The sequence below is a fragment of the Corvus cornix genome, chromosome 4 (genome assembly GCF_000738735.6).
Source record: "Corvus cornix cornix isolate S_Up_H32 chromosome 4, ASM73873v5, whole genome shotgun sequence".
Classification (NCBI taxonomy): domain Eukaryota; kingdom Metazoa; phylum Chordata; class Aves; order Passeriformes; family Corvidae; genus Corvus; species Corvus cornix.
Window position 1 is genome coordinate 58374507 of NC_046334.1, and position 26820 is coordinate 58401326.

General features: G+C 42.8%; 1 protein-coding gene and 1 long non-coding RNA gene across 4 annotated transcripts in view; one reads left to right on the forward strand and one right to left on the reverse strand.

Annotated features, from left to right (window-relative positions):
• Positions 1 to 6434, reverse strand: part of LOC104690722 (complement C1q tumor necrosis factor-related protein 7) — a 100930-nt gene extending 94496 nt beyond the window's left edge. Inside the window, exon 1 of one of the 3 annotated variants that reach the window (XM_010401881.4) lies at positions 5875 to 6431. The gene's annotated coding sequence lies outside the window, so the exon portion shown is untranslated. Of the gene's footprint in view, positions 1 to 5874 lie in introns of all 3 variants that reach the window. The other 2 variants (XM_019286994.3, XM_019286996.2) reach the window with 2 other exon arrangements.
• On the forward strand, positions 5533 to 21436 carry LOC109144910. The gene is made up of 3 exons (XR_002045950.3): positions 5533 to 5707; positions 15494 to 15563; positions 20670 to 21436. It is a non-coding gene; the product is annotated as an uncharacterized LOC109144910 (long non-coding RNA).
• The last annotated feature ends 5384 nt before the right edge of the window (positions 21437 to 26820 follow it).

Genomic DNA, 26820 nt, shown 5'->3' on the forward strand with positions numbered 1-26820 from the left:
TTCAAATGCGATATATACAGCATAGATGCACTGTTGGGATGGTCTTTGGCAACACCTTCCAGGCATCTCTGCATGCTGTTGACCTGAAACTGTAATTTTCTTCAACTAGGAAGGTAATTGTGAGGATGACTCTTTCCCTCATGTGCTGAGTTCATGTGTATTCTTAAAAAATATTGTATTTGAGTCACCTGTCAAACCCCACAGGTATTTTGTTCATATCTCTCTCTCATCTTCTAACTATTTCCATTTAAGCAGAAATCCCCAGAAGCTGTAGTTTTGTTTTCCTCGGATTTCCACTTAAGTTATACAAATCTAACTAATATTCAAAAGTGGGTATAAATAAAAGAAGGATGACTCCACATTTGAAGTTCACAAAATTCTAGGTGTATGTGGTGAATCTCAATAATTATTGACATGAGCTCCTGGCTCATAAGGCATCATTATAATGATAAAATATCTCAATTACCAGTTAATATGCTCTTGTTCTATTACCACTGGTGGCCAGTCTGACCAGAGAATCTGAACATTTTCCTTCCTGAATAAGGAATGGCCATGAATACAGAGCATTTTCTTTAAGGAGCAGAATGCAGCAGCCATGGTATGGTCAACACAATAGTCATATAAGTGTCCAAATGTTCAGCTCTGTAAGTGGGGATTATTCTGCCCACCTGGGATGCTCAGACATTCATTTTGTTGCTCTCTTGTACCCTGAAGAATTTTTGTAATCCTCCAGGATTCCCTTTTTCCTCTCGGGGAGGAGATTCAGGGGACATGCTGATGACTGTGCACGTGGGTGGGAGATTGTTCATGCACTGAGGCAGTGATCAGGGCATCCTGGCAGTGCCCTTGTTGTTGCAAGCATGTGAGTCTGAATCTGGTTCCTGATTGTCACCAAAAAATCCCCAAACAGTCCCAATGCTTTCTTCTGACTCTCTGCACTGTCACTTTCCCTACGTGCTCCACCACGCACCTTCAGTGCTGTCAAGGATCTGAACTACCAATAACTTCCAAAATCAATTTGTGGTGAACACTGAAATTTTCCTCTGTGTTTTAAAAGGACTTCACAGCAACAAGGTAGCTGAGATACTGAGCTATCTCAGGGAACTATCTATCAACAGCCCCTCAAGGCAGGAACTACTTGCTAGAGCACCAGCTGATAAACAAAAACAGAGATGACATTCAAAGAAAAAAATTGTTTTAGTTACCACATAGTCTGCTTCAACATTATTTTAGAAAAAGCTGGATGCAGATCTTGCATGAATGTAAGTGTAGATTTCAGCAAATAACTTAAAAGCCACAGAGGAAACCTTAAAAATTCAACAGAATTAATTCCCTCTGGAATATGAATGCTAGCAGATTTCCCTCCCCTTCCTTCTTTCCCCTTCACTCTTTTCTCCAGCTATATTTAAGATATCAAGTTTGTAAGTCACCTCACTGAAGTTCAGAAATGGGCAGTCATTCAAAGATAAGTTGCATTAACAAACATCAGTTGATAACTAAGGATGATGGTATTTGTTCCAGCAGATTCCCAGCAAAAAGTCCATGCTCCCATTGCAGCCCTCCACCACAGCAGCTCACGTAGATCAGCTTCCAGACTTGCTCTGCTGTCTTCCAGACAGCATCTGCAGACTGATATGTCACTGCACTGCTTCCTTGCCCGCCAAGAGCTTTTCCCCTACAAGCATCACAATACTGGTAACTGCTCTCAGCTCTCCACACTGCTCATCTGGGGATGTTCTGCTACTTATGGTCCTTTGTGGTCAGTTTTGCTGATTATCTTGTACAACACTTAGATTGAGAGCTTTCCAGCAGGTTTGGACGGGTTTTTTCTGCCTCTGACCCTATGGGAAAGCTGAGGCACACAGCACCATGGAAAGGATTAAAAGCTGTTTTCTTTCCCTCTTTACAATAAACCTGTTTATCTATGAGTGGCCACAGATGGACACATATTTCCAGAATTCAGGAAAACTACCTTCAGTTTTCTGCATCTTTGCAGACTTTTAGTAAGATATCAGTTCTACAGTCATTGAGTCTTGCCTCAGTCCTCTTGTCTGTAAGCCTGAGAGGTGATATTTGGCAAACTAAATGTATATGTGCATATGTACCAGAGCACTAATGGATAGTAGGGCTTCACAAAGAGAAAATGGTCTTGAGATAGACACCAGAGAAGTCTAAGTGTATCATACATCAGATCGTAACCTCTTCATATTGCAAGGATTTGTCTGGGAGAGCCACTCTCTGAGTTACACTGCTGTCAGGTAGCAAAATACTGCCTTTGAAGTATTTGAATGTTTGCAGTCCTTAAATAATTAGAATTGTCAGAAGCCCATCAATCAGAAGTTTTCACAACTCCTTCTCATTTGTATGTAGATTTCTAAACCTGAAAACCTGATATTGTCAAATAATAGACTAAAATAGAACACCTCAATAATTTTCCTTTTTTTTTTTAACTCTACAGTATTGGATACAGAAGAGATCTTAAAACTTTCAAAGTGGAACTGGAGGAAATGGTCTCTTTTTCAAACTACTGGATTTGTCAGTCTACTGCTGTTTTGGGTAATGATCAGTCCCAGAAGATATCTGGGTGTGGAAAACACCAGGAAATGCATAGACAGTAATTAAGTGCAAGGCAGTAATGAAAACATCCCTTAGCCTTGGGCATCAGATTTCAAGGGTCATAAGCCTTCATGTTTTGCTTACATGTGGGCTACTTCATTTGTACCTGCAGGGATGGGGATTAGCAACTGAAATCCAAACAGGTGGACAGTTTGGTTCACCAGCTGTGCTGGGGCGTTCTGCCCTCATTAGGCCCCTTCTCCAGCCCAAGCCTTCTCTACACCAGAAAGGCTGAACAGCAATCATGGTGCTGTGGAGTAAGGAGAGGCTGATTTGAGGAAAACCTGTGTTCTGGAAAAGCCTGGCATTAGGAGATTCTGTATCCTGAAGAAGTGAGAAAGGAGAATGTTACAAGAAGAATCGGACGCAGATGGAAAAAGAGAGGGAAAGAGCAGGTCCTGCATCACCATTGAGATCTTCTAGCACCCCTTCAGCACCATGAATCCTTCAACAGCCCCATTCCTTCTTAAAGATGGAGGCAAAACTCCAAAGTTTGGTTGAAATGAGGCATTTCTCCTCTTTCAAGGCAAGCTGGTGCCTTGTATAAGCACTGAGTCCATGCAATAACATCTCTTGTGTCATTATAATTAATAATGCCTTCAAAAATATGTGCAATAATCCATTCTTAAGATCAATTACATAAAGTTTAAATAGTTCACACATCACAGGTCATGTCAAGTGATTTCTTTATAAAACAAACTCTTCAGGAATGAAAATCAGGCAGAGAGGGAGAAAAGAACTTTTTTAGAGCAGTAAATTAATATCCAATAGCAAAACATTTGGATGAAATCTGTTTGTATGATTTCTTTTCCTTGAAAGAAAATGAGAGTTATTTTCTTATTTCAGATCTCTTCTTTCCATTTGTGTTCCCAGATTTATTCCTGATTTAAGATCTTACGTTCTTAGGTACTCCACTCATCAAATTTCATAGCTGTACCTCCTGAAAATGAAGGTTTAGAGTAAGAAAGATCAAAAGATTTTGTTCACTGGTTTTCATAGGCACTGCATTATTTCCTCTGGGAAATTGTGCAAGAGGAAGATTTCAGCCTGCTCACAGGATACATCAGAGCGAAAATGCAATTCACAACTGGGGCAGCTCCTTTGGCTTTTTTTGTTGCTTGTTCTCTTTGAGCTCACATCAGATTAGAGCATTTCACAGTTGGTTGCAAACTTGAAAACACGAGCTGAATAATGAGATTAAAATATCTCATAGCAAATAATCCTGAAAAACATGTGGTTTATTGGTTTGTGAGCTAGGAAGTGACATCAAACGTCCAGACATGGATACTTTTCATTTAGTACATAAGTTCTGCATAGTAAGACAGAGTGCATTCCTCACCATAAAATATATGCAACAAAGCATTTAAAGATGTTCAAATTCAAAGCCATAACCGTCTGCTTATCACTGACATCTGTTGCTTCAAAGCAAAGGACTATATGAAGAAAGCTTTAGAACTCAAGAGATGCATTTGCCAAGAGAACACATAAATATAAATAAATTCAAAAAGTATAATAAACTGCTGTTTTCTCCCTGGAGTGTGGTTGCACCAGCTAGGTATGGGACAGTTTTGTATTGCAAAGAAAACACCTCCTACCCATCTCTGTGCTGAAAATTAAACTTTTTCTCATTCTCCAAACACTCTTGAAAAGCAACATCCTCTTCCTCCATCATCAGAGGAGTTTGACTTTCATACCAGCCCTGTTCACCTCTGACTTGCTCCTGCCAGTGCACCTTCAAGGTGTGATCCTTATCACCCTGAAAACTTCTTTCAACAGAGCCCTTCCCCATCCTCGCTCAGGGAGGTGACTCCCTAACATCCCTGGAAGCAGCACACTGCATCTCCTAGCCCTGCAGGTCTATTAATTTCCTTGCTCTTTTGGCACCCAGGTCTGACTGCCTGGCTGACGTCAAGGACGGCCTTCCCATGGCCTTCAAAGAATCGTGGGCATCTCCCTTAAGGGACAGTGCCTCTCTCCGCATGCTGATCTTGCATTGCCATGGAAATGAAGGGAAAGAGGAGGGCTGGGAGAGGTGGTAAGGTATTTAGGGCAGCATCCATGTTCCTCTGAGCACCTGATGCAAGAGGTGACTGAAGTGGAGTATCTGCAATAATAAAGTTGGGTTGGGTACCTGTGGGTATGTGTCAGGGTTGGAGGGTTGCACTGTGAGGGTTGGAGGGCAGGTTTGCACCTTTCAGACATGTGGGTCTGGGGAAAGGACCTATTAAAAGTTATTGGGAACTGGGAAAAAGTGTGAGCCAAATAGAATGTGCAAAGTCATAGGGATCAGATGCTTTTTAAATATGGAATGCAAGGGAACTAGAGACTCTCTGAACAGGAAGACACTGAGAATTCTGAGTGCATGAAATTTCTGTCTCAGGGTAGTACCACCTGTACCTGGTAAGTGAACCTAATACAGCTTCCATTTATTTATCACCATATATATTGGCAGCAATCAAAATGGCAGGGAGCACTTCAAAGACAGGAAGAGAAATTTGGCATTTCAACCTCTCTCTGCTAGGCCTATTGATGCCAATAAGTATATGAACTACATAAAGAACAAGGAAATATTTCATGACTTTAAATTATATTGTGAAGCTCACAGAAAGTTGATCTGTCCCCTGCCATAAGCTGCAGATAACTATACAGAAAGTGACAGATTTAAATGTGAGCTTGAACATAAAGTTACATTTTATCAAACATAAAGTTACACTTTATAAAGCAATCAAAATATTTCTTCTGTTATTTCACGTTCCTCTTAGTCACATAATCTGTGACCCCTTAAACCTCACTATAAAGCACATAAAATCCTACAAGACCACAAGTTCAACCTGGGGGTTACATACCACTTTTGGGTTCACTGACAACACTTTATAAACTACTTTTATGCTCTTTGTTTTCCTTTGAACAGCCTTTGCATTTCCCTGCCTGCTTCTCATTGTCCTTGAAATCAAAGAAATCAGAGAAATCAGAAAGGTCTCTGTGCTGATCACAAACAGAGAACAGAAACAGTCAGTGATCAGAAAAACAAACAGAGCCTGCCTGAGGTGCTACAGATTCTGCTCCTTACAAGACTCACAAGCAAAACAAGGTAGGATACTTATTTATTGTGCTGACATACATGCATTATTCAAAAGGACAGCAGGATAGCAATGTTACTAGTATTAGGAAATTCATCTCAAGTTTAGATTATCTCAGAGTTTTTATGAGGCAAGAGAATATACAGTTTGCTTCAGCAAAATAAAGCCCTTTACTTACATGGCTTGCAAAAGGTTGCAGCAGCTGGAGCCTCTGGCTTGCACTTTGTGCAGGTATCGTCCCTTGTTGAAAGCCTCCTAACTCTGACACTGGAGACAGCACATAGCTCACCGGTGCTTTGGATTGATAAATCCTTTAAAAATGCTCTCAGATGTTTTTTTATCTGTGGTGTGCACTGACAGTAGACTGCAAAGCAGAAAGCCTGTCTGGTGCTATGAGGAAAGAGTTCCCTCTCTGCAGAATCAAAAAAAAAAAAAAAAGGAGTCCTTGACCTCAACAACTAGAATAAATCTACTATATCTGCTGGCTCTTTTCTGAATGCATACTTGAGCAGTAACATAAGAGCAGGCGACGGGAGCGCAGGAGCTGTGGCATGTGTGCTCTGCACCGGGAGGGCACGAGAGCAATGCTGCTAGCACAGGCACAGCAAAATCAAAACACAATGCTTGCTTTTAGATTTTAATTTGTTCACATGTTTTAAAAAGAAAACAAAGATGACAGGCTTCTCTATTTCAGTTCATGGCTCCCAAGTGGCAGCGCTCTCAAGCTCTGTCCCCTCTGCTGAGGTTCCTTGTGTTCCAGATGAGTTTACTGCTGGTTTTCTATTTCAGACCTCGATATTCTGGGAACATCTCTGTATCCCAGCCAGGAAATGTAACACATACTGAAGTTTAGCATTTTGAACATTATAAATGCAATGAATCCCCTGTAAGCAAAATGAGTGGTTTTCAGACTTTTTTTCTCCGCAAAAGATCTGTTTACTACTTTTTCCTCTCTTTCTTTGCTTTTGGCTACTTAAACTTACTAAACTTCATAAAAACAAGCATAGCTTTTGGAACAAGTCCTCAGTAGAACAACTAGTGAGACAAAGAAGAAAAGCAAAAAGATTTTGTAGCTTAAAATAGGTAAATGTAAGGTTTCAGGAAAAAAAATCCTGCTTCATTTAAAAATTACATCTACCAGAATAAAGACAATAGTTTAAACATAGTCATATAATTCTCAGGCGATAAGGACGAAGGTTTTACAGAGAAGATGAAAAAAAACCACATTAAAGGAGCAGAAGATAAGAAGGGAAATCAAAGTCCTCATTCATTCCATTGTATTCAGTAGCAAAAGAGGGAAAAAGAGAAACAAGCTTACAGTCTAGAATCAAACTTTAAAATATTGTAAATGTGATTTTTTTGGCTTTATGAAATGTAAACATAAAAGAAACAAATAGAAAAGCCCTCAAAACTTTTAGCAAGCATTTCTAGATTAAGGAAATAATGGTTTTTAATGAACAATGATCAAATGATCTCTTTTGTTATTCCCTTGTGTGAACAGTGGACTTGAAAAAATTCCCTACACATTTTATATACTTGTTATCAATGTTTTTCTTGAACCTTAAGATTTGGGTTTTGCTTTTATTGTTGCTTCTTTTTTTTCCAGCTTTATTAAGACACAAAAACACAAGTACAACTTCAAAGTTGTTTATTAGTAGTTAAATTGTCTTTCCATATTGTAGCTGGCTAGTAGCAGTAATATATTTTGTTGAATGAGAGAGACCTCAGTTTCAATTTAGTTTCCATTTATATCCATTTCCTTTGTTGAATACTGAAACCCTAAATCCACAATAAATTAATTTTGGCTCCTTCAGCTCTTCCTGCTCTTTTCACTTTTCCTTTCTCCACTAACAGTTTCAAAGTATGAGGCACTATCAAATCATATATCTTGAATTTCAAACTTTTTACCTTTTCTTTTTTTAATTAAAATACATGTTTGAAAGCTATCTAGTGTGAGAGCAAGTGTTGTTCTTAAGATACCAGAACACCTTTTTTCTTCAGTGGGCTCAAGTCTCATCCCTAGGACTCATTTCCGTAGGTGGGTGCAGCACTCCCCTGCTGGGCCACGCTGAGGTGGGCCTGATGTGCTGGACCTCTTTCCCGCTGCTAAACCATCGGCAAGGAAGCGTTTTCTCCCTCTCTCCCAGCTCATCTTTCCTATTTTTAGAAAATAGCTGGCATTTTTGACTTTTAACCTTGTTTTATGATGTTGGAGACCTTGTGATCTGCTGTGTAGGAGCACGGCTTGGCACAGAGACTGCTCGCACACGCCCAGGTTGCAGGCCGCAGTCCCGCGAGTGGGGCGTGTCGGGATGCTGTCCAGCTTTCTGTCCGTAACTACACGAGCCTAAACTTCAAAAACTGCCTGGGACCTGTGATCTGCTGCTCTGTGAAGTGTTTTGAGGCAAGCAGAATATATACCTAACTTCTGAGGGCCGATCTGAGTTGATTTTGGTAGGGACATCTAAACCACAGTACTAATTTGAGCGCAAATTAATTACTCCCAGGCATGACTCGGTTTCTGCCCCAGGGATGTGGCTTTTGACTAAGGAAGCAACAAGCCATTGGGCAGTGCACTCGCAGCCCCCAGGCATGGATGATGTCATTTATCCCCAGCCCAATTCAGCCACACCACGACTGTGTAAGCACTGCAAGCCTCTGGGTGCTCCACTCTGCTGTAGCCATGTGTAATGTTGCCTCACAACTGGAAGGCAGCTGGTAACTGCAAATGTCATTTGCCTTACTGCATGTTATTGTATACACATTCACAGATGTTTATGCAGAGCTAAGAAAACAGTTTCAAACATAAGGGTTGCAGTTACAGCTGCAATTGTGAATGTGAACATGGAAGCTTGGTCAGGACCCCATGAGCTGTAACACAGATAGAAAAATACTAGACTTGTAGAGTGAAGTCTGTGTCATGATCAACCACATCAAAAATGTAAAAATATTTTTTCTTTCTTTTTTTCCCCCCCAGAGGAAGTGTAGATCCTTATACTTAAATTAAAGTCTTATGTTTCTTACTTATATTTCTACCCAAGAGATTGGTTGTGCTGTGCTGTCTGCAGGCTGGGAGTGCTGCTCTGCTGCTGTGGCACTATGATTATCTCTGAGACCCTGAGAAAGTAGGTCCTCAGGTGTGATGTGACAGTCCATTAAACTACTTTGGTCAGACTCTGTCTGGAAATCGTCTAATTTACTCACTGCTTTTAAAAAAACCCCAAATACATATCCCAGAAGCTATTATTTCCAATGTCAGTGCACAAGGCTTTTGCAAAGCCCACACTTTATTACTTCATGAGAGATGCCACACAGAGAGTCCATAGGAACCACAAGGCTTAATTTTGCTATTTCACATAAAGGCTGGGCAAGAAGGACTGAAATACTGATGCAGTGGTGATGTAAGATCAAATGGCAGGTAAATGTGAACTAGAGAGCATGTTCCCCAACATGGTAAACTTTCATTACCTTTAGGTGGTTAATCTGAAGATAAACCTGCCATTGCTTGGCTCCATGGAGGCACAGTTCCACCTGAAGACACCTATACTGTTTCTCGGATGAGTCTGGGGCCACAAGTACCAAAGTGCTTTTGGTGGAGGCATCAAACTGCCCTGAATCGGTTCAGACCATCACGGCTTGATCTGTCCCTGATGGAGGCAGGCTGTGTCCTGCAGCACTGCTTTGGGTGTGTGCACCACAGTCCCCAGTTCTCTGAGAGAATGTATTTGTAGAGGTGCGGCATTAGAACAGAGTCACAAGGGCAATTTGGGATGGAAGGGACGTTTGGAGTTAATCTCATCCAGCATCTGCTCTAAGCAGGTCAAATCAGCTGGCAGCTGTGTCTTCAATTATGACTATTATTCAGAGGTTTCCATTCCATACAACACACCTGACCCCCATTACCTCCAAGAGCAAGGAGATGCATCAGTGATTACGATCCAGAGGGACTTTTGCATCTTTTATCCCAAGTAATTACAAACTCATGGTTATTGCCGTAGCTGATCACCCAATCATTTGATTATACTTACTTGGCATGGAAGCCAAAACATTGTATCTTATTTTACAGATGTGGACCTAGGGCACAAGGATGACATTTGCCAGAGATCACAGTCTGTGCAGAGTAAGAAATTGAGTGGTCATCTCTCAGGGCTGGCATCCTACCTGCTGTCAGCTCTCTGCACTATTAGTTATTAATAGCTACCTTGCTATTAGAGGTAATTTTTTGATGTAACGCAGCACTTATGAGATGCCAGCCATGTAATAGGTTCCAGTGCTGAGGCTGAAAGAGGGGGAAAATGAAGAAGTGCTAACACTGCTGCTGTACATGTGGTAGGCAGCTGTACTAGGGATCATCAAATTAATGATTCTCCTTAAAAAACAGCCCTTCTGACAGTCTAAAATGGGATCCAAATTAATAAAAGCTGGTTCTGGAAATGAGGAAAGGTCCCCATGGTCTTTACTGCTGTCAGTGAGAATTCATATCATAATGATCAAAAACTGTATGAAGGTGAGTATTGCTGTAACTTGTTTAAATTGAAGGCCTGGAAAAATACACTTTAGACACCTGCAATCAATTTTCATTTTGAAATTCAGTTCATACATAAGGAGGGCTTGGGAAGAATTGAAAGGCGAGACAGTATATTCTTGAAAGACAAGAATGTTTATATTTAAACGAGTGGCTCATAAGCATGGCCCTTACACTTTGATCTTACATCTAGCTTTTGGTGAGTAATGCTATTTTATACATGGTCCCACCATGGTGTTTTATATATATATATATATATGTATATATATATATGTGGCATATAGCTAGGAAATGATGGATCACTTCAGTGAAAACCAAAAAAAATATGGCATGGGCCACAGATGTATGCTAGACTAGTTATCTTTCCTAGAGGGATCCAATTAAGCTCCTTTGCAACCCTTATGGTGGATGTCCCATACTGCCAGCCCCCATTCTAGACACTCTGCTGCATACCTGCTTAGGCCTGCCAAGCCAGCCAAGTTAGGATTGCAGCAATTTCTCACTTGAGGCAAGATGCTAATGATACTAACTCATGTTGTCTCAGCTAGTGTAGGGACTAGGGAAAAATGGGCAATGACTCAGGACCTGCAAATTCCTGTTGATGTTTCAAACTGCACATTAAAAAAAGGAAGAATTCTGACTTTATAATTTAATATGTCATTAAAATGTAAAAGGCAAATCTTTTAAACTCTGTAGTGTGTAATATCTTGCCCATATTACTTCTCAGTCTTGAAATCTGAATGGCTAATTCTTGAGCTGATATACACCAGTACTGCTGCACTGATTGCAAAGGCAGCATAGTTAGTTTACAGCAGCAGAAGTTGAAGTTCTGGCTCAAAACTATGTGGAAGCATATATATTCCCTTTCTGGTCACATTGGTGCCACTGGAAAATGACTCAGGATCTGACAGCCACCATGGCTTTATATCCACATCAAAGCTTATCCTTAAGCCTTGTACCATACCCCAGGGGGGCTGAACACTTGTTTTTGAATGCTTCACTGAGCTGTATAATTTAGGAATAGCAAAAACACGTAACATTAAAACCCATCAAAAGAAAGTTTCATGCTCAGATATAAATGTCCTGAGCCTCTACTTGAGGAGCTGTGCGATCTTCCATCTGAGGGTCAGAAAGGATTTTTTATTAAATTGCTGTTTGTCTCAGAGGTCAGACAACATGGATGAAGCCTGGAGATGCTTTAAGGCAAGGACATCCATTCTCTTCCATTGTGGGATGTATTTTCAGCCAAAAGCAAAACCTATTTCAAGTACTGCTACTTCATCAGAGGTAGGAAGGCAAAATAAACTCCCCAGGAATTAGAGAGCAGGCTTTCTATCAGTATCTTGTGCCACTTTCCCATCAAAAATCTGCTGCTCATGTACCTTGAACATGATTGAAAAACATTATGTTTAATCTTTTGACAGTTTAAGAAAATGGTCCTTTATGCACAAATCAAATCTCCCATTAGTTAAATCTATAGCCCTTTCTTCTCTATAACCTTGGAAAAAATAAGCAGAAATAAAATCCAGGGCCTCAGAATATCACATACAAGATATATCTGGAAATCTGAAACAACTTGGTTTGTTCAAATGCATCAGTTTTCAGCAGGTCTGGAGTGAGGTTGAGGCTATTTCAGACCAAGCAATCTAAAACATCAAAGTAAAATGTTCTTTTCTTGCAATGAGCTGCAACTAGTTTCCTTCCTGCAAGTACAAAGCTTTCAGACATGAGGATATCTCTGATCATCCCTTACAGGTACAGAATGAGGGAAGGCACCTCTATAACTAGGTAGAGGAGAAGCCACTTACAGGGTGTATCACCATTTGAAGCCCAGCCCAGTTCTCAAGAAGTAAAGGGCTGTATCACTGGTAAAAATTAATTGAATGGCATCTCTTCATTTGGGAAAAGGCTTCATGACTGAAAAGCAGACTGCAGTGTTGCAGAATAAATTGTTTCTGGTGCTTCCATTGCATGTAGCTTAAAATTGTTAAAGTGATACAGGCTTGTCTGGACTGTGTTACAAAAAGTGTTTTCTTTTGTTAGACAAAAACTAGAATTGCTTCAGCTCTTTTCAAGCTCAGTTTTGTTCCAGGTGTCCTCAGTTTTCTTCTCAAACCCGCTGTTTTCCAGCTTCTCTATACATATTGTGTATGGGAGGGATGGGAATGTAGCAGCTGTAGCAGAGCACTAAGGGCTCTGATTCCTGCTCCCACTGCTGCTGCTGCTGCTGCTGCTGCTGCTGCTTTCCTTCTGGTTTTCTTCTGTTCTCCTTTTCACTCCTCCCTTTAGCCTACCTGATATTTGGACTTGAAGAGAAGTTCATTGACATTCTGGTACATTGTCTAATGCTACCATTTAATAGAAATAATGGAGGAGAAGCATTTCCTGACTGCTACAACCCCAGGAGATCCTGCTTACAGCCAAAGAGACTGCTCAGGAGAGGGGCACTGGTCATTGCAACAGCATCCCACAGCCTTATCACCATTGCAGTGACCCCAGCAGAGAGCTGTATACAAGGCTATTTTGCATTTTCTTACAACCCACTTCTGCAATTAAACCTGAAAGCCCAAATGTCCAAAAGCAGTGTGCTATGCCATGGCTGCAGTACAGATACCCACATGCCTGGGTTGAAGGGACTTATTCTTGTGTGTGACATCCGGGAGTCAGTCTGTGCCATTGGGTCCCTCTCTGCAGCAGGGGCAGCGGCTTATGAGGAATAAGGAGCACTGCAATGTCTACCAGGCAAGGACACTTAATGAAATCCTTGTTTTTAGAGATGTAGCTGAAGAAATCAGTACAGCTGTTCTTTCCCCTTGTCACCAGGCTAGGTTTAGCAGGGCAATTTGCTGTCCTGGTGTTCCCAGCCTGGCACCACAGGGTGGGGGTCTGTGGGCTGCTGAGGCCATACACAAGGACGCCCTCCCATTCCTGCACCGGGTGTTTTCTGTTTTGTGGATGCCCAGGTGTTTTGACAATCCTACTGCTGGTTGGGGTTGCCTTTTCCCCTTACCTTTCACAGACACACAAGGCTTATGCTGTTAAGATCTTTTTAAGGCTACTGCATTGCTATTGCTTCACTGTTGCTGTGCATGGCAGACATGCTGTGGCTGAGTGCCAGCTGCGTGGAGAAGAACCCTTTTTCATGAACCACGACACAAGCTATGAGCAGTAGGAACTGGTGGTTCGAAGGGCTGTCAGCAGAAGCAGGACATCTGTATTGGTTGTAGGAGAAGGGTTTGTAGCTGGATGGATTGATAGCTGTGCATGTGCTGAAATACAGATGATCTGAGGTTAGCCATGACCTCCAGGATTGATACAAAATAGGCAAACCCAGTAATTTTCTCAGTCTAATCTGAAATGGGCTTGGACTCAGGACCCTTCCCATCAGGGCCTTCAGCCATGTTGTGGAGTGAGGAAGATGCTGTTTCTGTGCAAGCCCTGAGCACAGTCCCCACTGCCAGGGGCCTCCAGCACAGGCTTCTCTGGTGCCAGGCTGCCCTCCAGGCATCACTACCAGCGAGCCAAGGGGAAATAACACTCCCAAAAGCAAGAAGGGGTACACTAGGGTTGCTGCTGAGGCCTGCCTCTGGCACCTGTGCCACAGAGGGCTGCAACATCTGTTACACCCAAATAATGTTCTGAAGGGCTAAATAGATAAATATTGGAGTTGTTGACGAAAGGAAACAGTGCCAGATGCTTTTGGCCAGCAGAACGGGAATGTGTCCTACCGCCTCAGGTTGAAAGGGTTTGGATGTTTAGGACTTGCAAAAATTAGGGGGAGGAAGCATTAGTAACAGTATCTGACACAGATTTGCCTTATTCATAGACAAATTAAGCTTAATCGTCCAATTTATAAATCAGCTTTAAGTGAAGGGGCCCCTCCTCACCCCCCACTGCTGCATATTTGGTGGATTAAGTTGTTTGGTTTTAGTGATAAATTAGAAACATCTGCTTCCGCTGACAGCCTGGAATGGAGGCGTGTACAGGAACATGGCTGGCCGGGCTGCTCTGATGGGGGGGTTCTGTGCCAGGGCATGGTCCTGCCCAGCTCTGGCCATGGGGTCTGAAGGGATCAGGCTGTCTCCCCTCTGCACTGGGGCTCGGTGGGGCAGGGGAGACACACGTCTGCTCCTGGGCTTGCTCAGGATGGTTCCTGGGGAGGATGGAGCAGTGGTGAGCATCTCCAGCAGTGTTCTCTTGGCAGAGCCTTCCTTTTAAGGGTGTCTTGGCAGTTCTTCCATGCAAGAGAAATTGTTTCTGCTATGGGATCATCAAGTCTTAAGGAATCCAAAGCTTGTGCCAGAGTCGATGCAGAGGCTGCTCAAGCACGAGCACTGATGGCAATGAGTGTCCTGGCCATCCCTTCTGATGAAGAAAATGGTCCTAACTAAGGGAACGGAGATGTTTTACAACCCTCGCCTATCCTTGCAGAGGTGATACAACTTCCTGATTGCTGAGTCAGGTTAGAAATGGCCAAGAGACACATCACATCAAAGTACTTCTCATGGGTGTTTAACTTGTTCAGGAGGTATGAAAACAACCCTGCTGGCTTCAAGCCCTTATCTGCAGGAGGGGAAATCTGGGGCTAAAACCTGCCAGATACAGCAATCCAAATATGCCCTGGGCATCCCTGGAGCTGCACCCACAGCAGACCCGATCTGTGCATGTCCTTATATCACACATACCAAAGGAACTGTGAGGACTGATTTGACCTCAGCTGTGACCTGACTTTCACTGCAGGGATTTAATATATGCCCTGTTGGGTTGCAGAAGCAGATGTTTTACACACACCATTCAGACATTTTTTTCTGAGCCTTTGGCAATCAAAAGTCTCAGATAGAAGCCCTGACTCTCAAGGATAGAGCATGACTGCAGAGAGGGAGAATACAAGATAATTATTACCGCAGGCCTGGGCCCTAGGGTATATCACCATGTCCCGCAGCCATAGGGAGGAGGAGGAGGAGAAGATCCAGAAGGCAGGAATTGTGCAGCAAGATTGATTTATTTAATTATTTTACAAACTCTTTTATAGACTTTTTTCTTCATAGTCTAATTGGACAAAGGACCAGCCACCCCTTGGGGGTGATTGGCCAAAATCCTAAAACATCCATTATCAAAATATTTTCTACTATACCATAAACAAGACTTTCCAATGTTGCAGGTGGCTTGGTTGTTTACATTCCCTGCTACCTCTTCTGTGAGAGAGAAAAGTCTCTCACGGACTTAGAGAATAACAAGAAAATCCTCACTAACAGCATTTTTGTACCTACAGATAATTGGTGGTTTCTAAGAACTCCTGTTCCCAAGGTGCCCTTATATTTTTTCTTGGATCTTTTCTCCAGGTGAGTTTAAGGATTATCTGTATTTAATAAAAATTTTTGCATATTCTGTTAGATCTGTCAGAGAAAGACACTCCAGGAAGGTTCAGACCAGCTGCACAGATCAGGTCCTACAAGTTAGGCAGCTCCTGGTAGTGCAGGCTGCACTGTTCAGGTGTGACACAGTGCAAGGTCATGTATTTCTGTCTGAGAAACTCCATGACCAGAAATTTTGAATTAGGACTGAGGTAAGTGGCCTGTCAGCATGAACATAGCCATCCTAGGCAGTTCTGCAGAGGAAACTCTCAATTCTCCTTAAAAAGCTGGAGGCAGTCTCCAATGCAGCTTCCAAAACCCTGGTCCAGTGTAAAGCAGCATAATCCATCCGTAAAGCTTAAAATACAGAGAAATGAAGCCCCTTCTCTAGAGAATCAAATAATATTCACTGCACAGCATGGAGGTCCATGGAGGCTATGCAGCACAGCCCCTCTGAGACACCAAGGGCCAACCCTGGACCGAGAGTACTCACTCTCTCTGGGGGTGCAGGAAGGAGGGGAGAAGGAATAGGAAAACCTGTTTCACAGTTAGCCAGGACCACTGGTCCTGCTCATCCTGCCTAAACTGCTTCCATGTGTCTGACTATTGACATTACTTGATCTTTGCATTCCCATGTGGGACACTTGAACACATGGTAAAGTTGATGACGATGAAGTTGAGTCAGTAAATGGAACATTTTTTCTTTATTTTCTTTTCCCTTTACCCAAGATAGGGAAAGAAACGAAAATTCCTTTCTTCCAGGAAAGGAGCAGGAGCTGTGATCCAGACACCAGGCCTTTATGCTAGCTGTTTTGCTGGAGCATAGACCATCTTATTCCCGACAAAATTGCTGCCTCTCCCTGGAATAGTTTCTTGCTGCCTCACTGCAAAGCTGGTGCTCAGAGGTCATCTGCAGATATGTATCACCACTTTCTAGCAGGAATGTCTGCACTGAATGACACAAACAGTAACTTAAGAGAGGCCAAAGCAGCCTTGGCCTTTCCACTGGGAAATCAGTGTCCAGAAGCTGGAGAGTGCCTTCCCAGATCATGTGAGCAGGCTACAGTGTTGCGGTGAGCCATGGCTCTTGCCAGGGTGTCCTGGACCCTGTTGGACAAAAGGTCCAGTGGTTTAATTCTCATGAGGCCCAGGAACGCTAAGATAGCTGCCCGCCACAACATAGACACTCTCAGGCTGTCTGGCAAGAAAGTTTGTTGGCCAAGGCGGGAAAGACGTGACACCCTGCACGTCTGCGATGGCCACCGCTCTCCCATCCCTTGGTCACCACATCACTCTGCCACTGGCCCGTGCTCACCCTCTCTGCCTACCTCTCTCCCCATGGGTTAAGTTGTATGTATCCCTGCCTATGTAACACCCCTTGTCTGTTCTGTTACTGGATGTTCTATGATTGCTCCACCCTGAGCAGTGGGGTAGAAAACCACCTGTCTGAGACTTTTCTTTGCTCTTCTTGGCCTGTCTCTCTCCAGCTGCAATAAACCCATTCCTGTCCCCCCCGAGAAGAGTCCCTCATTGCTTCATCTCTCCCTGCACCTTCTCCATCAGTGGCTAAAGTGAGCCTTGCCTGGACCTCGCTTAGCCTCCCGCTCTCCCTCGGCACCCGTCCTCTGCTACTGCGGCAGACAGGGCTATTGCCTGGTGCCCGGCCCCTGAGCTAGCCACCCGGCCAGCATCGTGGCGCTACAGGATGGCCCATCAGCCACTGTAACTTTGGGGAGGAGCGGCTGCCAGCAGGCCCTCCTCAGGAACGTCCTGTGAGGAAGTGGTAAAGTGGTTTACCCTGGGTAAACACACACAGACACACCAAGAAAATTGAATGTCTGTGAGAAGGAGGCTACCAGGTTGGTAATTCACAGGAGGAGACAAGCAAAGATGTGTGGGATGGGGAGGGTTGCTAATGCAGGGCTATGATCTCAGGTTTAGGGGCCAAAAAAGGACAGTCTCTGGAAGATAACTTTCAGAGCACATCTCTGCAGAGCTGGAACTCACAGAGACTCAAAGGAGCCAATTGCTCTGTTAAATAAATACTAACATGGTGTCTAGAATAGGGAACGGATGCAAAGAGCAATCTACATGCTTCTCTGTATTTCTGCTGTTTAGTGATAGTGAAAAAGGATTGGAAACAGCAGTCTGGGATGTGTTGGGGAAGTAGGTTCAATCCCCAGGTGCATTGAAAGGCAGCAGAGTGGCTCTGTGCAGGAACATCAGTGCAGGGCTAGCAAGGCTGGCATAACATCAAGTTTTTATAGACTCCTGAAAAGGAAAAAGACTTTTATTCTTGAGTCGTAACTGCTAGTGAGAATAGCAGATGTATGTTCCAGCACCAGGAGAGTCCCCCTCCAAGAAAAGGGAGAGTTTTCCTGGACAAATCCAGAAAAAGTTCATGTTTCTCTGTTTTTTCCAAGGGGTAAAAAACACAAGAGAGGTTCTCTCTCATCAGCTCACAAATCACTTTCCCCTGTGCTGCAGTGATGGGACTCCTACGCTGGCCTGAATCCAGTCACGAGGCCCATCAGACCAATGGAGAGAGGTGGGGTGAGCAGGCCGGACACTCATCTCTTCAGCTCTGCCCTTCCAGCTCTCCTTGGTTTTATAGCAATGTCACTCCCTGTTTTTATTGCACATTTTTTAAACAACATTTCAGGTCCCACCTCAGCTATTAATGCTCTCCCCACTCTCATTTTTTCCTGAAAGAAAAATATCTTTATTGAAGAAAAAAAAAAAAAAAGAGAGAGAAATAAAACAAAGTCCGTGGATTACAATACATCAAAAAAACCCAACCCCTTAACTGAACAGTTCCCTTCCTTAAACCTTCCTTATCCCTTCCCTTAACTTAACCTTGAACTCTTGCAAGGAGATATTCCTGTTTTTTGCAGGATGTCTTATTTCAGGTTTGACGTCTCTCCAGAAGAGAGGGGGAGAATGTCAGCTGAAAATAGGATGGGTGGCCTGATGGTGTCCAAACATAATCAACTATCTCCATTAAGTTTTTGAGATTTGGCTTCCATTTCTGTAGGCTGCACCCCATTTGGGTCTGAAAGATGTGATACATGGATGAGGAAGACAAATCCAGTAGATAGACTGAAGATGAGCCAATACATTTAAAGCCAGCACAACATATGGACTATCACATCTCTCAGCCTAGGAAAAATTGCTCCCCACAGATTTCTGCTAGCTTTGCCTAGAGTGAGTGAAGCATCCCAGCCAGTGAGACTTTTCCCTTCTTTCCCTCTGGATTATTTTTTAAACTGTATATCTCTCACTGCCAGGATATGTTTCCTGTTGCGGTTCTGTTAGTTGGTAACATGCTGCGACCTTCCCAAAAGCGCCTCCAAGGAAGCCTCTTGGTGCAGCCAGCATGCTGGCACACACACACCGGATAGCCAGCTAAAACAGTCTGACAATGAGCAAGAAGAGTTTTTGCACAGGGTTCTACAGGAGAGATTTAATGCATCCGCACTCGTGCAAGGTTCCAGAGAAGTCCCGGGGCAGAGCAATGGGGGGTCCAGGGTAAGGGAGCTAATAGAGAAACTCTGAGGACGTATCAGGTAACAAGGGTTGTGGCGGCCAACAGAGCCAACCAGGGGAGCAGAACTGTGGTGCATTAACATAACAGAACAAAGCATTCTGGGGGAAGCCTTTCAGTCACCATAAGCTGGAAAGGAACCTAGGACTTATCCCACTGTAGGACTCCTTTCATTCCTTGTCCATCAGGCCCATCGCCCTCCACAACTCCCCCTTCTATATTAATTAAAAGGGCTTTTCCTAGGGATCTCAAAAGCAAAGGTTTTAAGCAACTGAACACACACAAACAACAAAAAACAATTAAAAGAATCTATAACACAACTTTCAACAGTGAAGCTAAACACTTTGTGAATCCCCAGTGTCCCAGCAAGTCCTCAAACCACTCAGGTGGTTTTTCTTTCTTCAATTCTATGATTAAGTCTTTCATCTTTTGGATGCTGGCATGGATGCTTTTGCTATGCATTCTCTTTGGGCTGCACTGCCAACCAAGCATCTACGGCCAATGTTGTCAAGAGCATCCAGAAGAAAGTGGTGAGGCAGGTGCTGGGCATCATGGTGTTGGGTGCGGGTATGGGCTCGGGTAGCTGCTTCTGCAGAGGTTTTCAAACAAGATTGTTAATAAAAAATTGCAAAATTTCAAGAGGGGGACCTTCCTTTCCCTCCCTCATTGAATTTCCCTTTCTTTATTAATTAAAAGCTTGGGAAAAAGGGGGTGGTAGTTAGATGACAGGGGTATGGGGTTATGTGGCTGAGGAAGGGGTAACGAGGAGTAAATAAAAGGGGAATGCAATGCAACAGAAAGCATCCCAACAGGGGTATTGGGGAGTGTGGCCACGGGAAGGGCAAAGCAGAGGGGTGGAGGTAGGGCATATTAGCTGGTGGGAAAGCAACAGGAAGATGAAGGGGGTAGGGCTTGCAATAATGAAGGCAATTTGGGAAAGACTTAAGGAGGCACCACAATGGGTTAAACTTATCCGGTCGATGTCGTGGTTGAAGTTCTGAAGTCTGAAGTTTCCTATTATTCATAGCCTATTCTTCCTTAAAAGTGGTCCTCATTATCCTCTGTGATTAGTTTTATACTAAACAATTCTGTTCTTCCCAACACCTAAACCTCACAGAAATGTGTAGACTCTTTGGACATATTGCGCTATTCCCACTCTAAGGTTTAGTGAAACTGTAAAGTATCTTTGAAGACTTGAATCAGGCACTTTGCTGTTCTGCTTTCATCACTTTGGGCTTTCCCTTCTGCATCCAACATCAGGTGAGGCTTGAGGGTAGACAACCAAGAATAGTTTCACACTGCTTTTCCAGAAGTGCAAGGTGAATCCTAATTTATGAAGAACATGAACTGTTTATTTCAGCATTGGGAAATCAGAGTAATCTAGATTCCTTCTTCAGCCCAACAGAGAAACTACTACTGATGTGCACCTTTTAATTTAGAGAGTCTGGGAGCAGAAATAAATACCCTTTGCTGACAGCTGAAGCCCAATGTCTGTAACTAAAATGTAAATCTGCCCAGTGGTTATCTCATTTGCAACCTTTGTTTTCCAGGTAGGACCATGAAGATGAGCCTGCAAAATCTCTAGATTTCTCTGCCAAGGCAGTCACATAATCACTCTGCTGTCCTTTTGGTTAACAGAGAACCCACTTCAGCAGTGAAAATGGAGTTTGACCTGTCTTGTATCTGTGACAAGCAACCTCTCTGAACCAGAAACACTTTTTAAATTACCAATATTTGGGTAGAAGGCAGCCTTAGGATTTTCGCTTCCCTGTGAGCTTTTTCTGGTGAATCTAAATTCTATTTTTGTCATTTGTAGTGTGTCCCTTTGGTAACATGGATGTTCTTTGATCATGCAATGACAGTTTATGTAATGTTCATACAGCATCTGTTTAAGGACTCTGAAAATTAGGCTTACCAGTGCATGGGAGAGACTTCTGAATGGACATGTCGCAGAGAACTAAGTATATAGGTTAGCTCTGTGAATGGGACTGAAGAACTTCTCCTGCAGGCACTCAAACCCAGCCCTCTGAAGTGTGGGTTTCCATCTACCTCCTTGTGGTAGCCTGTTAACCCCGATTCTGTGATCCCCCTTTTCCCTTCCCTAGTCCTGACCGCTCCCTCGGTTTCTCCCTATTTGCTCCTGTACCCCAACCCCGCCCAGGGACCACCCTTGGGCCCCTGACAAAAGCACCCCACACTCAGACCACGTGTTCTCTCTACCTCTGAACATTGATGGGACAAGATGTTATTAAAGCCATCTCAAGCCCTCATGAGAGACCCTTCTCTACCTTCTTTACCACCACTGCGTTGTAATGCTGCTGGCTGCCGAAGCCACATCGCGGGGCTGTCCGAAATGGACTCCGGGATGCGATTGATCACATGGCCCTAGGAAACCCTCGCTGAGCTTTCTGGCCACAGCAGCCTGCTAGGCAGAGTCCAGCAATTACAACACCTCCTCACCTTGTCACAGTGACTGAACATGGATAAGTGCAACAGGGAAGTGTGGAGAAGATGAAGGGGATGAAATAACAAAACACTACCTTCTTTGTTTGCATCATTCCCTGTCATTGCTGCTGAGCCAGAAGTAGTCCCTTTGGCTGAGATACTCAGTTTCAGAAACCCTCCTGTCTCCTGTATCATTAAGCAACATGGAGCAGGACCAGCCCTTACCACCTTTACTCCCACTCATGAGACTGGCGGAGTATTGTAGAGGAATGACAAGGAATAGGCAACCACTGAGAGAGGGAATACACTTCCCAATCTCTAAACCATGTAGTCCTCACCCACCTGATGGAGGTGATCCTAGCTCCACCTTTCCAGAGTTCAGCAAGGATGGTGATGGTGGGCTTCCCATTCGGCACAAACTTAACACAGCAGCTTCAAAGTGAACAGGATTTTAGGATTTCCTCCATGACAGTGAGCAGGCATATCAGCCCTTCCACTTCCAGTTTTGATTTTCTGCACTCTTTTCCCTGCCCTCCCGGCTCTGTGTTTCTCTACTCTTAAATACATTTCTTACAGTGGGATCCATGGGAAGACAGCATCAGGGGCATTGACAGCCCTCCATTCTCACCAGGGTGAATCTCCTCCAGTAGCACAGCTGAAGTTGTACCAAGTCAGGGAAAACAGGGAGCAGGCACGACAGGAAGAAGGGATTTTCTGCTTCTTAAACACAGCATGCTATAGAATACAATAGTTGTGTGGTTTCTGAAGCAGGTTCCTGTTATTGAATTTCCATAGCTTGTACAGCTCCAAGGGCTGTGGGTAATGCTGTTCTTACACCCATATTTTCCTAAAACTCCAGCCTGAAAACCTTCATCATTTCCTTGAAAATGAGTGGGTGAGAGAAATTTGCCCCCACTGTGAATATCAGGTTTTGGACAGCAGGCGATGCTTGCCTCAGCCTTTCCTGGGTAATGGTAACCAGAGACCCAGCGGAAAAAAGGGAGCTTGAAACTGCTAATCCACTTATACTCTCAGCTACCCAGACCAAGATTGTGATTAATCACTTACACTCAGCATTTCATTTGTATTTAACAGCACACATTCTCTCACCAGCCTACTCATAGGCACAAAGCACACTGCTGGTAGCAGTGGGAACACAAAAAGTAAAATGACTTTGAAAAGAAACCAACCAAGCAGAAGAAACACACCAGCAAAATAACCAATGGATATTTTTGTGAGAGTTTAATAAGTTAAATGCAGGAGTTTAACTTTGCAAAAGCACAAGCCTGAAGCAAAACCGTTTATTTGGTATTTATAGGGGTTTTTTTTGGTTTTTTTTTGCAAAACATGTTTCAATGAAACCATAGCAACTATGGTTAAAGTGAAGATTTGGAATGATGATGGAATCATTCATGAGCAAAAAAACCCAAATAGTCTCTGGTCTGGGTTGGTGGAATGTAAGATTAACGCTAGATAGAGAAACAATTTTAAAATGTTTTAGGTAATTTAATCACCCTGAACTCTGTGAAAGGTAGACATTTAATTTTTTTTTCCCAGAAAACTACATCCTTGATTTTTAAACAATCTGTCTGCTAACTTTATGATGGAGATGTTGTGTGCATAAACGTCCAAGTTTATTACTCATCTATTACAAGAGAAGATTCATAAGCAGATTTCACTGAGATACCACAACAGTTGATTTCTAACAGAATCATACGTATCTCAGCAAAAATATGCATTTTTCTGAAAGAACTTTCTATTGCATTCCCTTCTCCAAATGCATTTCAGAGAAGTCAGTTCAGGAAAGCAGAATCAGTTACAACTTACCTTCACAGCTGAGTAGATGACATCTGATTTTTCAGGGAAAGCAACATGCTCCGTTTGGGTAGTATAAGAGTTGTAGATTCAAGCCAGCAGGTAATTTTTGGTGATTCAAAATCCTTTAAAACAAATTTAAATGCCGGGATGGCAAAAAAGGTACTTTGTGAAAACCTATCTGAGGCTGGATGCTCTTGCACAGAGTTTTGTAACTGTCTGTCTCAGTTGAACAAGCTCCCACTCCTTTCCTTGGCCACCTGCCAATTTTTCTAATTTGAAGCAACTGCGAGGTTGCTGTAAAACTCTTTCTGGAAGGAGCTTGTTTTATACCATGGAGCAAGGAGCAAGCCTGTGCCCCAGACTAATGTGGTGTGACAGAGTCCTAACAGGACTGGGGGCACAGCCTCCCTGAGGTAATGTTTATATCATCTTTGGAAAACATCGTGGGCTAAGCTATCTCCTTCTTGGTAAAAGCACAGGGAAGAGGAAAAAATCATGCTGCTTTTGGCATGTGGTCTCCTCAGCATGGGATTTGGGAGGAGCAGCATCTGCCTCAAAATGCAGGAAGAAGTGACAGCCTCAAATACATGAAGTGCTCACAGCTCCCAAAGGAACCTGGTCCCCGCATTGGCCACAAGTCACCAGTCCTTGGTTTTGAGGCTTTGGGCACAGGTCCAGGGGCTTCCTCCAGGGCTTCCTCTATGCTGTGATCCAGGGTGCCCCTATCACAGGGTGGCTGGGACACCCAAGCTGAGGGTCATGGCTAAGCACAACCACAAACTGCTTGATTTTGAAGAGTTTCAAACTTGGTGCTTTGGATAGCTTCAAAATACATTCCTGGCAATGATCCTACCTTCTGAGACACGGTCAATAATAGAGGCAGAGACTTGAGTAATAGAGACATGAATAATAGAGGCATGGTTTTCAAAGGCATCCACTTACTGGGCATGGCTCTATTCTGCTTTGCTCAAATTAAGATAGTAAAGCATGTGTAGTGTTGCTCCTATAGGAGAGTTGCCTATGCCCATATTGACTTCCTCTTTTTTGCAAGGAATTTATTTCAGCCAGTTATGCCTGACACACATGGTGTGCATTTATGAACTTACATTTATGAACTCCCCTTTTGCTCTGCAGAGTAGCTAAAAGCAAGCAAGCAAACAGAAAAATTATAAAATATTGTGATTTGGGAAATTTCAGTCTCTGAGTTTCTCCATGGGTACCATAACAAACTTCTGTTTAAGACATGAGGGTCCTGAAAAGCCTACCCTAGGCTGTGCTCCAAATCTTCCAGCACCTTTGGAAATGCATCCAACTGACCTGCTGATGCTAAGGGAACATGTGGTTGTTAGTAAGTGACTTTGCTTTTGTGAGCCATATTTTCTTGTAAAACTAATGAAAGTGAAGATGGAAATATTAGGCTGAAATTTTCAAAGGTGTTTTATGCCCCTAAAAGAGGAAATGAATCTTCTGTGAAAAAGCAAGTCACCGATGGAATGCCACTTGTGACATAGCTAAGAAAGATCATTTGTTTGGATATTCTAATTTCCACGACACTGAAATATTAAGTATTTCATATTTTAAATTGACAATTAAAAAACAGAGTCCTGTGCATTCAAAAATGTAGACAAAATACTGCCTAATTCTGGGATAAAGGGTTTAAGGAAAACCAAACTTTTTTTCCCTTTCTTCTAATGGACTTTAATTCCAGTGCTAAATGGTATAACCAGGATATAGAAAACTCTGTTACAGAATCATATGGTACTGTGAAAACTTCAATATATGATTTTACAAGTCTCAATTTTTCCCTGAAGTATTTCTATCAGAGTGTTTTTGTTTTGCTCTGTGGATCTGCTGGTGAGCTTAGTTACTGGTGAGCAACAGCGAAAGTAGAAATGATGTCCTATCCTGTCACTTCAATATTCCTATTTTGTATCTTAGTTTTCACTTAGTGGCATTAAGCATATCTTTTTAGGTACTGGCACCTCTGGAAACTTGCCCCTGCATCCTTGTGGGAATTAAACAGAAGTTTTAAAGATTACCCAAAGATTGCTGTCCTCATTCCTTCAGTTGATCTCTTTCAGATTCTGTTTAGGGAATCATAAGATGGTGCTTCCTCTTCCTGATGAGTCTTTCTGGGGGAAGTAAGGAATGTTGCCCATCACATTGGAAAAAAACCCTGTGTTTTCTAACAGTCTGTGGAGAAGACTGGTGGTAATTATGAACTTGGGATTTGTCACTGATTCATACCTAGCTCTGGGTTGGAAATCTTCCTCACTGCTTCCTCACTTATTGCCTCATAGGAGTGTGACTCAAGCTAAATAGCTATTGGTGAAGTAGTAAATAAGATTAATCACACTAATTTTATAGCAGCAATAATTAAAATAAAATATTTCTTCTAAGATGTTAACATTTTATGCCCACTAAGACCACCTGAATAGTTTTCTGTGGTCCACAGCACCAAGTTAAAGAACCAGCTGGAATTTCCACTCTTAGGTTATACAGAAAGAGGTTTAAGGGGGAAGATGCAGTTAAAGCTTTGTCACAGGGACAGGGATGTGAGCTCCAAGACAGCAAAAATCTTAAAAGGGAGAAGTTGAATCCATTTCATTTTCTTACCAGACTTTCCAGGCCGGAGGCAGGAAACAAGGGTGAAAGTGAAGGAGAAATTGCAAAGTTTTCTGCAAGCCCTGGAGGATTAAGTGTTTAACAGAAAACACGGGTTGAATTTTTTTGGAAGGAAGATTTTATTTTCATAGGGTTGTTCACTGGTCGCTGTGATAGGCTCATTTTTAATCCCTTTAAAGTTACAATTCTAGGCAACTATTGCGCATTTTAGCACTTCACCAGGACACTGATGTTCTTGCTTTTGGCTTTGTCTAGACTCAGCTGAGGTAGGATTGAGCTGCCTGCTGCAACAGCTGAACCAGGAACTGTAACCAGGAACAGGTACAACAGAACAGCCAACAGAGGGGTTAGGAAAAAAGGAATCATTCATCTCAGGGAAATTTCAAAGGGAAAGAAAATGTATCTTGGCTCACCTGTGAGTGCAAGTCTTCATATGGTTCTGTGTGTGTGGACATTTGTTGCATAACAGATTGTTGCATCTTGAAGACAAAACACATGACTGTTTGTAAGAGTTGCATGAGATTGCATGTGCTGTAAGGAATATAGTTGTCACACCCTTGAAAAATTGTGGTCCTTAATCCTCTCATGTGGCAAGCAGCTGATAAATTTTCCTGGTTACTTCTTTAAGTCCCTTCTCTGAACAAGACATTTTAAGATGCAGCAGGTTTTGATAAGTATAAACGATGTTTCCAACACAAATATCTGAATGAACAATCAAACAAAAGCGATCATCTGTGAACCTAAGAAGCTGTTTTGTTGGCAGGAAGGAATTATTATGTTGTGTCATTAAAAAGAGAAGCATCCTTTGATGCT